Source organism: Salmo trutta, chromosome 27 (genome assembly GCF_901001165.1).
Source record: "Salmo trutta chromosome 27, fSalTru1.1, whole genome shotgun sequence".
In the NCBI taxonomy this organism is placed as follows: Eukaryota; Metazoa; Chordata; class Actinopteri; order Salmoniformes; family Salmonidae; genus Salmo; species Salmo trutta.
The window spans coordinates 28,073,247-28,088,923 of NC_042983.1; positions in this window are offsets into that span (position 1 = coordinate 28,073,247).

Here is a 15,677-nt window from a genome sequence, read left to right on the forward strand (position 1 = left end):
ACACACTAACCTCTCTCATCTAGAAACAAACAGCAGAGTTTGTTTGCCACTGGGATGAAACCCTCCCTGCTTCTTCATGTTTAGTGTCAACAACTCTTTAGCACTGCATTCCACAGTGAAAGGTCACTGGTTATGAGGTCCCTAACATGCAAAGAAACACTGGCATACACACAGACTCACACAGCAGCCCCGACACTTTGCTTTAAAGGCAGCAAATGGAAGAAAATGAACTGAAACAGAGAGGGACAATCTTAACATAAACAAGAAGATGCTCATTTATTTTTCATGGCAAAATGTTTCCTAAGTTTTCAATTGTGTGCCCTAATGAACACCAACCTGTTTTCTTTGAATCTGTGTACACCACACACCACCTTTTTCTGTCGAAGTTTATTCAAGAAAGAGAAAGTCAGTAAGATAGTTCAAAGTTGTTCTTCCCCCCTCCAAGGAATTGATATGGCCTTTTTAGAAAAACTAGACTGGTTGTAATCCAGCCAAGAGTTTACTCTGTTAGAGTTAAGTGACTGTTTGGGAAAAGGCCTAAAGGGTAAACTGTTCCCTGTAACAGATCTGTTGACACTTTTAACTCCTTTAATCAGTCCACTGATGACTGTGTCTTGTTTTTCTATTGATCACACTAAGATGCAATATTAAAAATTCACAGTATTGACTCTCTGTGTAGTTGTGATGGATTCTATTGCCACTGTGACCCATGTCATGAGATATATGTGAATAACAGACAGTTAATCTGTGTGAAATCTGTTTTTTGAGTCAGTTACCACATTCATTATGCAGTGATCACTACCCCCTAAACCCGCTTATATGATCTAATGATTCACAATTTATCACTTACACACACACACACACACACACACACACACACACACACACACACACACACACACACACACACACACACACACACACACACACACACACACACACACACACACACACACACAGTTGATGTCTTCACTATTATTCTACAATGTAGAAAATAGTAAAAAATATAGAAAAACCCTTGAGTGAGTAGGTGTGTCCAAACTTTTGACTGGTACTGTATGTATGTGTGTTTTGTATTTGGCTAAGGTCATAGGGGTTGTTGTGGGATAAAGGGCTCAGGTTGCATTGAGGACCTCGCTCACCTATCCCAACATGGATTCCCTTATGTTTGTAGCTAAGTTAACCTGCACACAATCTCTCCAACCAGAGTAATATAAGACAAACTTTTTAGCCTACATACTCATGCAACATCATAGTACGGTCCAGAGGTGTATTTTACAAAGAACAAAACAGTAGGTTACATACAAAGTTCAAGGATAGGTTCTTTGTTCTATCATATCTACACTCAACACAATAGGTATTTGGACAGTGAAGCTAAAATATTAAATGTGTCTCTATACTCCAGTATTTTGGATTTAAAATCAAATGTTTCATATGAGGCGCTAGTACAGAATGTCACTTTTTTTGTTGAGTATTTTCATGCATACAGTACCAGTCAAAAGTGTGGACACACCTACTATTTCCAGGGTTTTTGTTTATTTTTACTATGTTCAACATTGTAGAATAATAGTGAAGACATCAAAACTATGAAATAACACACATGGAATCATGTACAGTAGTAAACAAAAAAGTGTTAAACAAATCAAAATATATTTTCTTCAAAGTAGCCAGCCTTTGCCTTGATGACAGCTTTTTACACTCTTGCGGTTCTCTCAACCAACTTCATGAGGTAGTCACCTGGAATGCATTTCAATTAACAGGTGTGCCTTGTTAAAAGCTAATTTGTGGAATTTCTTTCATTCTTAATGCATTTCAGCCAATCAGTTGTGTTGTGACAAGGTAGGGGTGGCATACAGAAGATAGCCCTATTTGGTAAAAGACCAAGTCCTTATTATGGCAAGAACAGCTCAAATAAGCAAAGAGAAATGACAGTCCATCATTACTTTAAGACATGAAGGTCAGTCAATCTGGAACATTTCAAGAACTTTGAAAGTTTCTTCAAGTGCAGTCGCAAAAACCATCAAGCGCTATGATGAAACTGGCTCTCATGAGGACCCCCACAGGGAAGTAAGACCCACAGTTACCTCTGCTGCAGAGGATAAGTTCATTAGAGTTACCAGCCTCAGAAATTGCAGCCCACATAAATGCTTCACAGAGTTCAAGTAACAGACACATCTCAACATCAACTGTTCAGAGAAGACTGCGTGAATCAGGCGATACGCCATCCCATCTGGTTAGCGCTTAGTGGGACTGTCATTTGTTTTTCAACAGGACAATGACCCAACACACCTCCAGGCTGTGTAAGGGCTATTTGACCAAGAAGGAGAGTGATGGATGACCTGGCCTTCACAATCAATCAATATTTATATATATTTTAGTTGTCTCAATATTTGTAGAATGGCTGCTGGAGGTGTTGACATATGGCATTGTGTCCAAGTCAGGAAACACTCATCTCTGCTGTCCACTCTTATTGCCTACACCCTTGTCACACGACACTGTGCACTCCTTGGTCCACCTCTCACGACCTGTGTCCCCAATTACCACCAGATTAACTGGGATCTCTGACAACAGCCTGCATCTGAGAGGGAGGGAGAAAGAGGGAGGGAGGGAGGAACGGAGGTAGGGAGGAAGAGAGAAAGAGAGAGAGAGATTTTGGGAGGGAGAGAGAAGAAAGGGAGGGAGAGAGCTAGGGTGGGTGGTATGTGAAGGGATAAACTAAAGTGACCAACATGGACAGGAGTTGCAGGAGATATGTCACCTACTGGCGCCTCTATCTTGCCTACTGTCCCATTAGGATCATGTGTCCTACCAATTAATTTGTTTCCTGTTTTCTATTGTTTGATATAATATTATTGTTTGATTATAATATTATTGTTTGATTAAAATATTATGAAGACGACTACCAGATCTCTGTTTTGATGAAGAGGACACAGGTATTGATGTGAGTGTCACAACATCCACAGAAGGTGGCGCTTCTCCCCGTTCGGGCGGCGCTCGGCGGTCGTCGTCGCCGGCCTACTAGCTGCCACCGATCTCCTTTTCTGTTTCTTTTGGTAATGTCTGTGTAGGGTAGCACCTGTTTGGTGTTTAGTAATTAGTAGGGTATTTAGTCTGTCTGTTTTGGTTTGGGGTTGAGCGGGATTGTTTCGTGTCAGTGATTGTATGTTGGGGATTTATCGTTTCTCAGGCCGTTACGCATTTTTGGGCATTAGGGTTGCTGGGCTGCGTCCCGGCTCGTTCCAGGACTGTTTAGTCTTCGAGGGAATTGATTTACCCTGCCTTGTTTGTTCGGCATTGTGGACTGTTGTTTAATTAAACGTGTGTCCACGTACTTGAGTCTCCTGCGCCTGACTTCACCCCTCCTGCATATCTATTTGTGTGACAATGAGGCAGAAGAGGGCGAAAGATGAGGAGAGAAAGAAAGAGAGGGACAGAAAGAAAATAATAAATGGAAGGAATTGGAGGATAGACCAGAAAGAGACGAGAGGAAGAAAAGAGGAATAAGGAGGGGAAATGGAAAGGGGAGAGGATGAGAGGCAGGAAGAAGTAAAGAATGATACAGTTGCCAAAAATACAAAGAATTTCAGGAATGAAAGAACCAGAAAACTGGCGCAAGAAGAGATGGATGTTGTAAGAGAGGAGGATGGGGATGTGAGGGGAAGAGGAAAAAAGATGAAAAAAAGAAGGCATCAGGGAGCTTGTTTAGGATGTTGGAGAAGCACATAGTAAACCAGAGCATCGTGTATGGTGCAAAATAATTATGGTTATTTGAATTGTACCAGTACCAGTACCGTTAACAGTAACTAATCCTGCCACATATTTCACAGGGAGTCCCAGGAGTTTGTGGAGAAATATGAGGGATCTCTTGGGAAAGGAAAGTGCAGAAAGCTGTATGCGTATAAAGGCATGGTGTGGGGGGGAGGACAGAGTCGTCGGTTGGTGACAACCCACTGGGCACACACTGGTTGTACCAACGTTGTTATCATGTCATTTCAATTAAATTACGTTACACCAATGTGGAATAGATGTTGAATTGGCGTCTGTGCCCAGTGGGAAGGACATTGATTTGTTGATACTTGGACCAAAGTTGTGTGTGTTCTTTATTGCGTGTCATATTAATTGTACCAGTTATCTATGATCCTTTACAACACAATTATAGTCAGCAGACCTTTGTGGGATCTATTTCATGACATTGCTAGTTTTGCTGTTAGAAATATTAAGTTTCAGCGGGACTTTGAAAACGTAAAAACTGCTTGCATTCCATGGGAGATGAAAATCAAAAAGATTGAGAGTAAGAATGTCTTTTACCTCTCCCTGTCTTTTGTATCCCTGCAAGGTTTTGTTTGTCCTCCCTGAATGTAATTTTGTTTCAACTTCCCTTAGCACACACTTCCATCTGTTCCTCAAGTCTGACAACAATTTTGGCTCCTAATTTATCCCGTTTCACCCTCCTAATTTGGGTATCACTTTGTTGAGGGTCCTCTTGCCGACCTCCTTGGAGTCTTTGTAAGTCACTCTGTGAACCCCTGTTTTAACTCATTCTCCTCAGTGTGAAGAAACACAGTACCATGACTGTTTTTGTGCCTCCTAAAGGCCATTTTGGCTCCTCGGTTGCCTCCTACTTCATATTCCTGAGGTGAATGTATGGCATCAACATTATCCTGTTTGGGCTGTTTGGTCATGGTGCCAGAGGTAAGAGGCTGACGTTTGGCCTGGTCATGGTGCCAGAGGAAAGAGGCTGATGTTTGGCTTGGTCATGGTGCCAGAGGTAAGAAGCTGATGTTTGGCCTGGTCATGGCGCCAGAGGTAAGAGGTTGACGTTTGGCCTGGTCATGGTCCCAAAGGTAAGAGGATGATGTTAGGCCTGGTCATAGTGCCAGAGGTAAGATGCTGATGTTAGGCCTGGTCATGGTGCCAGAAGTAAGATGCTGATGTTAGGCCTGGTCATGGCGCCAGAGGTAAGAGGCTGATGTTAGGCCTGGTCATGGTGCCAGAAGTAAGATGCTGATGTTAGGCCTGGTCATGGCGCCAGAGGTAAGAGCACACTTCATCTTCAACTCAGAATTGGGGCCAGTATTTGAAAACAAGGATGGTCCAACTTGGGCCATCATGGAGTTACAGTCAAGCCTTACAACTTCTCCTGTATCGCTCCTGTGCTCACCACTGCCCATGAACCTTGGCACCCATGTTTTGAATCCCATTGTCAAGAACTCCCTTAAATCTGGTCTCAATTCCGAAATCACTTTAGCCTTAAACAAGCAAGTTGCTTCTCTCCATTAACATCTAATAATTTCTTCCCAGCGTCACAGATTGACAGATTGATCCAGTTCTGGCATAGGAATGGTCTGATGACCTATTTGTTGATAACACATTAGTCTCATGCGATACTCTGGTGGTTGACCATAATATTCCCAATACCCACTTTTTTTAGATACCTGCAAACTCGCAGCTTCGCCCAAAGATATTTCCCTAATTTCCACTCAAGCCCACTAAGTGTCCAGTTGAGAGGTGCTTAGATCTTAACCCGTATCTGATGGGCACAATCTCCAGATTATATGACATAATACAAAACATTGATCCGCTTTCCTTGGCAAATACAAAATCCGCATGGGATCACGGCATGGGATCACGAGATGGGTTGTGAGCTACCCGATGATATATGGCAACACAGTATTAAGCGTATCCACACCTCATTATTTTGCATAAGTCATAGGCTCCTTCAGTTCAAAGTTTTGCACCGTCTCCATTACTCAAATGACAGATTGGCAAAAATATCAAAATGTTGACCCCAAGTGTTTGAGATGCCACCAGAGTCCAGAGACTACGGGACATGTTTTGGTCATGCCAATCTTTGAGTGGCTTCTGAGACCCCATTTTTGAGGCACTCTCAGATATGTGTAGTACAACTGTTAGCCCCAACCCGTTGACTGCCATTTTTGGGGTACTTCCCCTAGACCAGAATCCTACCACACATCAGGCGAATGCAATAGCATCACTGCTAGCTCGCCGCCTTGTCCTCTTTCACTGAAAGTCTGCAAAGCCGCCCTCCTTGCAATGGGTTAAGGAGGTCATGTCATCTCTGCCTCTTTTTACATTTTAAATTTTATTTCATCTTTATCTAACCAGGTAGGCCAGTTGAGAACAAGTTCTCATTTACAACTGCGACCTGGCCAAGATAAAGCAAAGCAGTGCAACAAAAACAACAAGACAGAGTTACACATAAACAAACGTACACTCAATAACACAAAATAAAATAAAAATAGAAAAATCTATGTACAGTGTGTGCAAATGTACAAGAGTAGGGAGGTAGGCAATAAATAGGCCCTAGAGGTGAAAATAATTACAATTTAGCATTAATACTGGAGTGATAAATGTGCAGATGATGATGTGCACATAGAGATACTGGTGTGCAAAAGAGCAAGAGGGTAAGTAATAATATGGGGATGAGGTAGTCGGGTGTGCTATTTACAGATTGGCTGTGTACAGGTACAGTGATCGGTAAGCTGCTCAGACAGCTGATGCTTAAAGTTAGAGAGGGAGATATAAGACTTCAGCTTCAGAGATTTTTGCAATTCGTTTCAGTCATTGGCAGCAGAGAACTGGAAGGAAAGGCGGTGACCAGTGAGCTGAGATAAGGCGGGGCTTTACCTAGCAAAGACTTATAGATGACCTGGAGCCAGGGGGTTTGGTGACGGAAATGTAGTGAGGTCCAGCCAACGAGAGCATACAGGTCGCAGTGGTGGGTAGGATATGGGGCTTTGGTGATAAAACGGATGGCACTGTGATAGACTACATCCAGTTTGCTGAGAAGAGTGTTGGAGGCTATTTTATAAATGACATCGCCAAAGTCAAGGATCGGTAGGATAATCAGTTTTACGAGGGTATGTTCGGCGACATGAGTGAAGGAGGCTTTGTGTGAAATAGGAAGCCGATTCTACATTTAATTTTGGATTGGAGATGCTTGATGTGAGTCTGGAAGGAGAGTTTACAGTCTAACCAGACATCTAGCTATTTGTAGTTGTCCACATATTCTAGTTCAGAACCGTCCAGAGTAGTGATGCTAGTCGGGCGGGAGAGTGCGGGCAGCAATCGGTTGAAGAACATGCACTTAGTTTTACTAGCATTTAAAAGCAGTTGGAGGCCACGGAAGGAGTGTTGTATGGCGTTGAAGCTCGTTTGGAGGTTTGTTAGCACAGTGTCCGAAGGTTAGGTACACTGTGCATGGGTTCCGACAAAAGTTTGACTTAACCTGGTCTCCATTAATACAATACGTGGAGAGCCTGTCTTTTACTTCGTGTAACTTGCATATTTTGGTAAGCAGTCATGTCTGCTCTAGTGGACATATATTGTGCTGATAAGATTCATCTATAACTATGACACCGATTTTATTTGTATTTACATTTTTCCATTGTTTTTGTTTCTATTACTGTTTATGTTTCTGTCCTATTATTATTATTTTTTATATATGTTATCCTTGTATGATGCCTTGGTGGGTGGGTGGGTGGGTGGGTGGATTTGGAGGGAGAGGTGGAGGGAGGGATGAGGGAGGGATGGAGGTGTGGAGGGAGGGGTGGAGGGATGGGAGGGAGGGATGGATGGAGGGAGGGGTGGAGGTGTGGAGGGAGGTGTGGAGGGAGGGGTGGAGGGGTGGGAGGGAGGGGTGGAGGGATGGGAGGGAGGTGTGGAGGGAGGGGTGGAGTTGTGGAGGGAGGGGTAGAGGGAGGGGTGGAGGGATGGGAGGGAGGGGTGGAGGTGTGGAGGGAGGTGTGGAGGGAGGGGTGGAGGGATGGGAGGGAGGTGTGGAGGGAGGGGTGGAGGTGTGGAGGGAGGGGTGGAGTTGTGGAGGGAGGGGTAGAGGGAGGGGTGGAGGGATGGGAGGGAGGGGTGGAGGTGTGGAGGGAGGGGTGGAGTTGTGGAGGGAGGGGTAGAGGGAGGGGTGGAGGGATGGGAGGGAGGGGTGGAGGTGTGGAGGGAGAGGTGGAGTTGTGGAGGGAGGGGTAGAGGGAGGGGTGGAGGGATGGGAGGGATGGGTGGAGGTGTGGAGGGAGGGCTGGAGTTGTGGAGGGAGGGGTAAAGGGAGGGGTGGAGGTGTGGAGGGAGGGGTAGAGGGAGGGGTGGAGGTGTGGAGGGAGGGGTGGAGGGAGGGGTAGAGGGAGGGGTGGAGGTGTGGAGAGAGGGGTGGAGTTGTGGAGGGAGGGGTAGAGGGAGGGGTGGAGGTGTGGAGGGAGGGGTGGAGGGAGGGAAGGATAGATGGGGGAATGAGGGGTTGGGGTTGTACTGTTTTTATGTTCTCATATCTGAAAATCTATAAGTAAAAAATATATCATAAATTGGGCACAGTTTTTTTGTGCGACTTGGGTGTGGACATGATATAAACCCCATTTCCTCATATTTGATCATACACAGACATTTTGTATAAAAACTAATATTTTATGTTTATTTATAAATGAGGCCCCAGGCTTTTGAAGCACCTCAAGGCTGTATGGTAGCATGCCCAGAAAGACTGTCACTAGAGTGGAGGAAGCCAAAGCCATAGACTTTGCTGTCTTATGGGACTTTGGGGGTCATTCATAATTTTTTTCACTTGTGTAATGTGTTCACTGTGTAACGTTACCACTAACATGACTCTTCTAATGTGTGTGTGCGCCACAGTGTGCGTGCTTTGTTTTTTAAGTTGTCGAGAAGTTGTTACTACTAATTGAAATCTGAATCATATTTGTGTGTCCCAGGGCAACGCTCAGTATTCTGTACTCTTCTATATATGGCTAATACAACAGCCAGCGCACCATCGGCTGGCTCATGTTCTGCATGCCCCTCTCCTACTTCCTGGTTGCCATGGGAACTGTGGCCTACAGCTACATGGTGGTGATAAGGAAGTGAGTACCTTTATGACTACTGCTCTCATTGGTCCTCAAAGTGGCCCTCAAAAATAAAACAAATGTACTCATTAAAATAATGTATTTAATGAAAACATGTCGTTAATCATTTTATTAAAATGTTGGCAGCCATTTAGCCTAATTAAAAAATGGGTTGTTTGGATCCTGGATGCTGATTGGTTGATAGCAAGGAGTTGTCCGTGATAATCCCTGGGTAATGCCTGTTTACAGTTCCTTTTGAATTATTAATGCAAAATGTTCTTACATGTCTCTGTGTTTGAGTGTACATGAATTTATTAATGTATAGAGAGCAATAGTGTCTTTTTGTAGGCACTAACTCCACCATGGTTCATTAGACAAGGCCTATGGGAAAAAAAAATTTGTAGGGTTTTTGGATAAACGGCAAAAATAAGGTCGGTGGTAAACACAGGTTTAGGAGATCTTAAACATTTTGTGCTATGCGATCATTTGAATCAGCTAACATCACTTTGTGAATTTTGAAGCATTTATGTGATTTTAAAAAGCACATAAATCACAAAGACTTCATAATTCTTAAAGGTCATATTAACTGACTGATATTATCTCATAGAACAAAACGTATAAGATCTCCTAAACCTGTGTTAACCTCAGACCTTATTTTCGATGTATATCCCAAATCGAGAGTGGTACTCAGTAATGTGTTATTTTGGGGGGAAATCCAAAACATTCAGGACAAAAAGTAAATTGCTTTGTCACATTTATTCCAGTATTTTGTGCCTTGTTGCAAACAGGATGCATGTTTTGGAATATTTTTATTCTGTACAGGCTTCCTTTTTTTCACACTGCCAATTAGGTTAGTATTGTGGAGTAATTACAATGTTGTTCATCCATTCTCAGTTTTCTCCTGTCATAGTCATTAAACTCTAACTGTTTTAAAGTCACCATTGGCCTCATGGTGAAATCCCTGAGTGGTTTCCTTCTTCTCCTGCGACTGAGTTAGGAAGGACGCCTGTATCTGTAGTAACTGGGTGTATTGATACACCATCCAAAGTGTAATTAATAACTTCACCATGCTCAAAAGGATATTCAATGTCTGCTTTTTTATTTTTACCCATCTACCAATAGCTGGCCTTCTTTGCAACGCATTGGAAAACCTCCCTGATCTTTGTGGTTGAACCTGTCTTTGAAATTCACTGCTTGACTGGGGGACTTTACAATTATCTGTATGTGTGGGGTACAGAGATGAGGTAGTCATTCAAAAATCATGTTAAACACTTTTATTGCACACAGAGTCCAAGCAACTTATTTTGTGACTTGTTAAACTAATATTTACTCCTTAACTTATTTAGCCTTGCCATAACAGATGGGTTGAATAGTTATCGACTCAAGACATTTCAGCTTTTCATTTTTTATTAATTTGTAAAGTAAAATACAGATACCCCGAAAACAACTTAAGTAGTACTTTAAAGTATTTTTACACCTCTGGTTGAGACGGCATGTTTCAATGTACCTGAGGTGCTGGGCCGTCATGTGCTGTATCGTTCCCTAGGAGAGGGGGTACAAGGCCTCAGGCTCCAACAACTTCTACATGGCTATGCTACTGGTCACCCTCTTCCGCTCAACGCTGCCGCCATCTATACCATAGTCACCATCCCCTCTTTCCACTGCGGCCCCTTCATGTAACAGAGAAACACCTGTATTCTGTATATGACAAAACACTCATGTAAACATGCGCACACACACATGCAAGCACGCTCGCACGCACACAGGTTTCAGTCTGGGGTGTGGGTTATTCAGTAACCTTTAGGGGCAGTTTCCCAGACAAAAATGAAGTCTGGCCCTGGACTAAAAACATAATTTTCAATGGAGATTCTCAAAAGAGCTTGTTTTTTAGTCCAGGACTAGGCTTAATCTGTGCATGGTAAACCGCCCCTTAATGTTCAGAATCATGCCTTCCTAGCCTGACAGCCTGATTGCCAGTTGTTGTGCGATGACAGTTTCTCATCTCTGATTGCAGTGGGAAGAGCCGCATGTTTGATGTGATCCAGGAGATGCTGGAATCTGATTTCCCAGCCTGGTTAGGGAAGGTGTTCAGCTACACCTCCAACCCTGGCCTGGTGCGTCCTTTCCTGCTGCTCATGGTTTGAGTAGTCAGGGCTATTGCTTCACATGGCAGTCCCCAGGCTATAGACTGTCTACCTATTTTATGTGGAATATATACAAGATAGCAATGTAAAAAATAATATTTGGTGTTTGTCTCCCCCTCACACAGTTATGCCATTTATTTCAGCAGTCTATATCCAAAAGCTACAAATAAGCCAACCAGGAGTTAAGGAAGAAACTTCAAACTGGTAGTCTTAATGAAAAGGTTCTCACACTGTCTTTATCTATTATAGCCCGTGTGTGGTACTTGCACTGACATAGTCTGTCCACGAGAGAGCAGCAACTGCCAGAGTATTTAATTTCACTGGTCAATAACAAGGGTCCCACAGTTTACATTATCTGATAGACAGCCCATTTCGCTGCGATTTGAATAAACATTTCAAAATGCAGTGTTGGGGAACCTACTCTGAAAATAGTTTATAGTTTACCAAGCTACCAATTACTTCACCCTGGAAGAAGTTAAGCTACCCTTAAGAAAAATATAGTTTAATTAACTAAAGCTACTTTGAATGTCAGACTACAAATTGCAAGAACAAATTGCAAGAACTCTGGAGTCAGATGTTTACATAATGTGTAATTTAGCCTATTAAACACAAACGTTTCAAGTGAGAATTAGGCAGGTCTGACGGCGAAAAAGATAGGAAATTCTTACCTACTTCCTTCATATTTTATTTTTGCCAAAAAATTAGTGTAGTTCCAGTAGTTATAGATACACCACTACATGGCAAACAAGTAATTAACTACTGAAAACACTACCTAGATTTGAATTGAGTTAAACTACCACTAAGCTTCTGCAAAATGTAGTTAAATTACTAGTTGAACTACATGTTATAGGGAATAGCCAGGGATTTAGGGTATGACAGTATATCTAAGCTACAATATTACAAATATCAAAAACATAAGCAGGAGGCAGACAAGTTACATTTTTACATATTTTTTTAGGTGGGGAATTCGAGGAAGTTACGGAACCACAGCCACTGCGTAAACAAAACATTATGTGATCCCTGTAATATCGGTCATAAAGTTTGGTGCCATTCCTGTACAGTAGCTGCTTCTGCCCCCCAGCAAAATAAAGAGAGCAAGAAGAAGAGTAACATAGCAGCACTGAAAGGAGGCTTGAAAAGCTGGGTTAGAATCACCACGGCGACAGCGAAACAATGCCTCAGCAATCTCATGGGGTGAAAAGAATAGTCCGCCACAGTGGACATGTCATAATACCAATAAAAACATGGAAATGGTTCCAATGGTTTTTCCTCCATTCATTTTTCACATTATGAATTTTGCAAAAAATGTGAATTAAATGTGTGTTTGGTGTAGGCTTACCTTGGCATGACATTTTGATAGCCGTGTAATTCTCTCTCGGACACGGTGACTTATGAATATATTCGCCTCAATTTACTTTCAAATATTCTTAATGCTAATTATTGATAAAAGTTACCTTGTCTGCAGAGATTTGCATGTTATCAAAACATCACGCCAGGGTAAGCCTACACGAAACAGACCGTACATGAAGTAGTTCTAAAATCACAGATGGAAAAATTAATAGTGAAAAAATGCTTAATTAGCATTTTTTTGTTTGTTTCTGAAACTTTGATTCACACCAAGTTATTACATAATTCATGTCCTCTCCTCTGTTCCTTTCTAAGGAGATAGAGGAGAAAATGAGGGTGGAGAAAGAGTGGCTATCATATTCCCCCTCCTGCCACTAGATCCACAGAATGCCTGAGACCCTACCAGGTAATCAACTGCAACCAGCACCCAGAGTTCAGAGGGTCCCAAACTCAGAGACACAGAGTATGACTGCTGTCACAAATGTGGAAATGGCAAGTACTTTATAGAGACACACACACACCAGCCCTGCATTCTCTGATGTCAGAGACAGAAAGTAAAAGACACTTAAAGTGACTTTAAAATCAGCAACCTGTTCTCAGAGCATTTCGTATTATTATGTACATAAATCCGTGACATTCCATTTAGTATGGTATGTATTCATTTGTGGATGTCCATCATCCATTTTGTATGATATGTTACAAATTGCAATTCGTACAACATGCTACAGATTTTCAAAACGTATGATATTTATTTAACCTTTATTTATATGTTACAAATTCCAATTTGTTGTTGCTAACATTAGCTAGGTGGCTAATGCTAACGTTAACTAAATGGATAATGTTAGCTAGGCTAGAGGTTAGGGGCTGGGTTAAGGTTAGGAGTTATCCCTTTAACCTAAGGTTAGGGTTCGCTAAAAGGGTTAAGGTTATGGTTAGGGGAAGGGTTAGCTAACATGCTAAGTAGTTGCAAAGTAGCTAAAAATAAGTTGAAAAGTTGCTAATTATTTAAAATCCCAAAGTTGAACGTGATGACATTCGAACACTTTTGGATTACTAGACATTTGCGTTATATGCCCGACCAACCACCCTCCTTTCGTTTTTGCCTTAAGTAACCTTTTCTCTCATGTAACCATACCAAACGTAACATAGACTAATTTGAGTGTCCCGGATTTACATTTACTATGTTACGTATAGTCTTTAAGACCAGACTGAAATCAGAGATATTGCATCTGGTAATAGGGATTCCTTATTACCAGGTACAGTTCTAATGGACCTTTTTTTTTTTTCAAACAGTGTTATGTGAACTGTGACTGTACCAGTGTTACTTTTTGAATTGGTGCTAAATTCCTTTGTACTACTTTCTAATGAATTTGTTCTAACTATTCTGCACACTAAGCAACATAAAAAATGTTGACACTGACATGTCAAAATGTTATTGACCTGATAACATTATACGAACTAATGAATCTATCAAGTTGTTATATTATGGAAACAAATATTATCTTAACAGTTATATTATCCAGCAATTTATTATTATCCAGTTCTATTACATAAAAAAATTCAGTTTTTTTTTTACATTATGATGAGTTAATACATTATACAGTGTAATACTCCAATACTCGATATTCACGTGATAGTAAGGAATTCCCCTCGACCATGCCCACAAATTGGGGAAAACAAATTCTTTCTTATTGACCCCCATGGCATTGTTGAATACATGTTTCTGATTGGCTTGAAGGGCATTCTAGACCGTGCATTATTTCCATATAATGCATGGTATAATTCAACGGCTATGAATTCCATTCTTGCATGTTCTGTTTGAGCTGCTTTTTAAAGCAAAAGTGGAATTGGCAGTGTTGAATTACATTGTCATAATAGCAAGCTAGGACTGTTACCAATGCAACTACTGCATAAACTTGCTAGCTACTTCAGTGGATGTTGAACACATTTCTACCTGTAACGGTTGTCGTCGGGAATAGAGGACCAAAACGCAGCAGGAATGTGGATGCTCATCTTGTTATTTATTTTAAATAATGAGAACACCAAAATAACAAACGAAAAACACACGAACAACAAAACAGTCTTGTCATGCTCACACATGCAAAACAAGAATCAATCTCCCACAACACCAAACCAAACAATTACCCATATATAGGACTCTCAATCAGAGGCAACGAGAAAGCACCTGCCTCCAATTGAGAGTCCAACCCCCCATCAACCTAAACATAGAAATTCAACAAACCAGAAAGAACATAGAAATACAAAACATAGAACATAGACCAAAACCCGGAAATAATAAATCAAACACCCTACTACATAAATCACCAGCCCGAACCACATAAACAAAATACCCTCTGCCACGTCCTGACCAAATTACAATAACAAATAACCCCTTATACTGGTCAGGACGTGACACTACCGATAGGATCATTCCTTCGATGCTGTGCCTTTTCTGTCCCCAGGAAATATCTGTTCTTATTTAATGTAAAATGTGGATTCCAAAAGGCTTTAAATATAAGGTCAGGTGTCCTTTACCTTAAAAACACCAAAATATGGATCCTGAAAGGGAATTTTATGCATTTTAAACACTTTTTGTCAGTGGATGTAGGCGTTTTTGCCATGTCCCCAGGTGTCATTTATCAACTTATAAGCCATAAATATATAATAAAATATTTCATCATTATGTTTTAGTCCTATCATCAATTAAGTTTTTTTCATGATTATCATCTTCATTTTAATTTTATTAAAGATTTTCTGTATGTCCCTGATACCACTTTTCACCCTGTTAGTTTGTTGTCATTCTCCGTTTAAGAAAACACCCCCTTCCTACAATGACCTGACATGCAGGAAGTGTCATAATTTCTTTGGTGGGAAAACTATGGTGCAAAGCTGAATAAAAATAAACAGATTTATCTATATTTCATGTTGTTAGTCTGTAGGTTCCACTCATAAATGCCCACCCTGTTAAACTATATTGTAGAGAAAAAAAGTTAAAACACAATGATTCGGAAAGTATTCAGACCCCTTGACTTTTTCCACATTTTGCTACGTTACTGCCTTATTCTAAAATGAATGAAAAACATTTTTTCCTTATCTACACACAATACCCCATAATGACAAAGCGAAAACAGGTTTTTAGAAAACAGAAATAGTATTTACATTAGTATTCAGACCCTTTGCTATGAGACTCAAAATTGAGCTCTGGTGCATCTTGTTTCCATTAATCATCCTTGAGATGTTTCTACAACTTGACTGGAGTCCCCCTGTGGTAAATTGAAATGATTAGACATGATTTTGAAAGGCACATGTAATGCAGGTCAGCTAATGT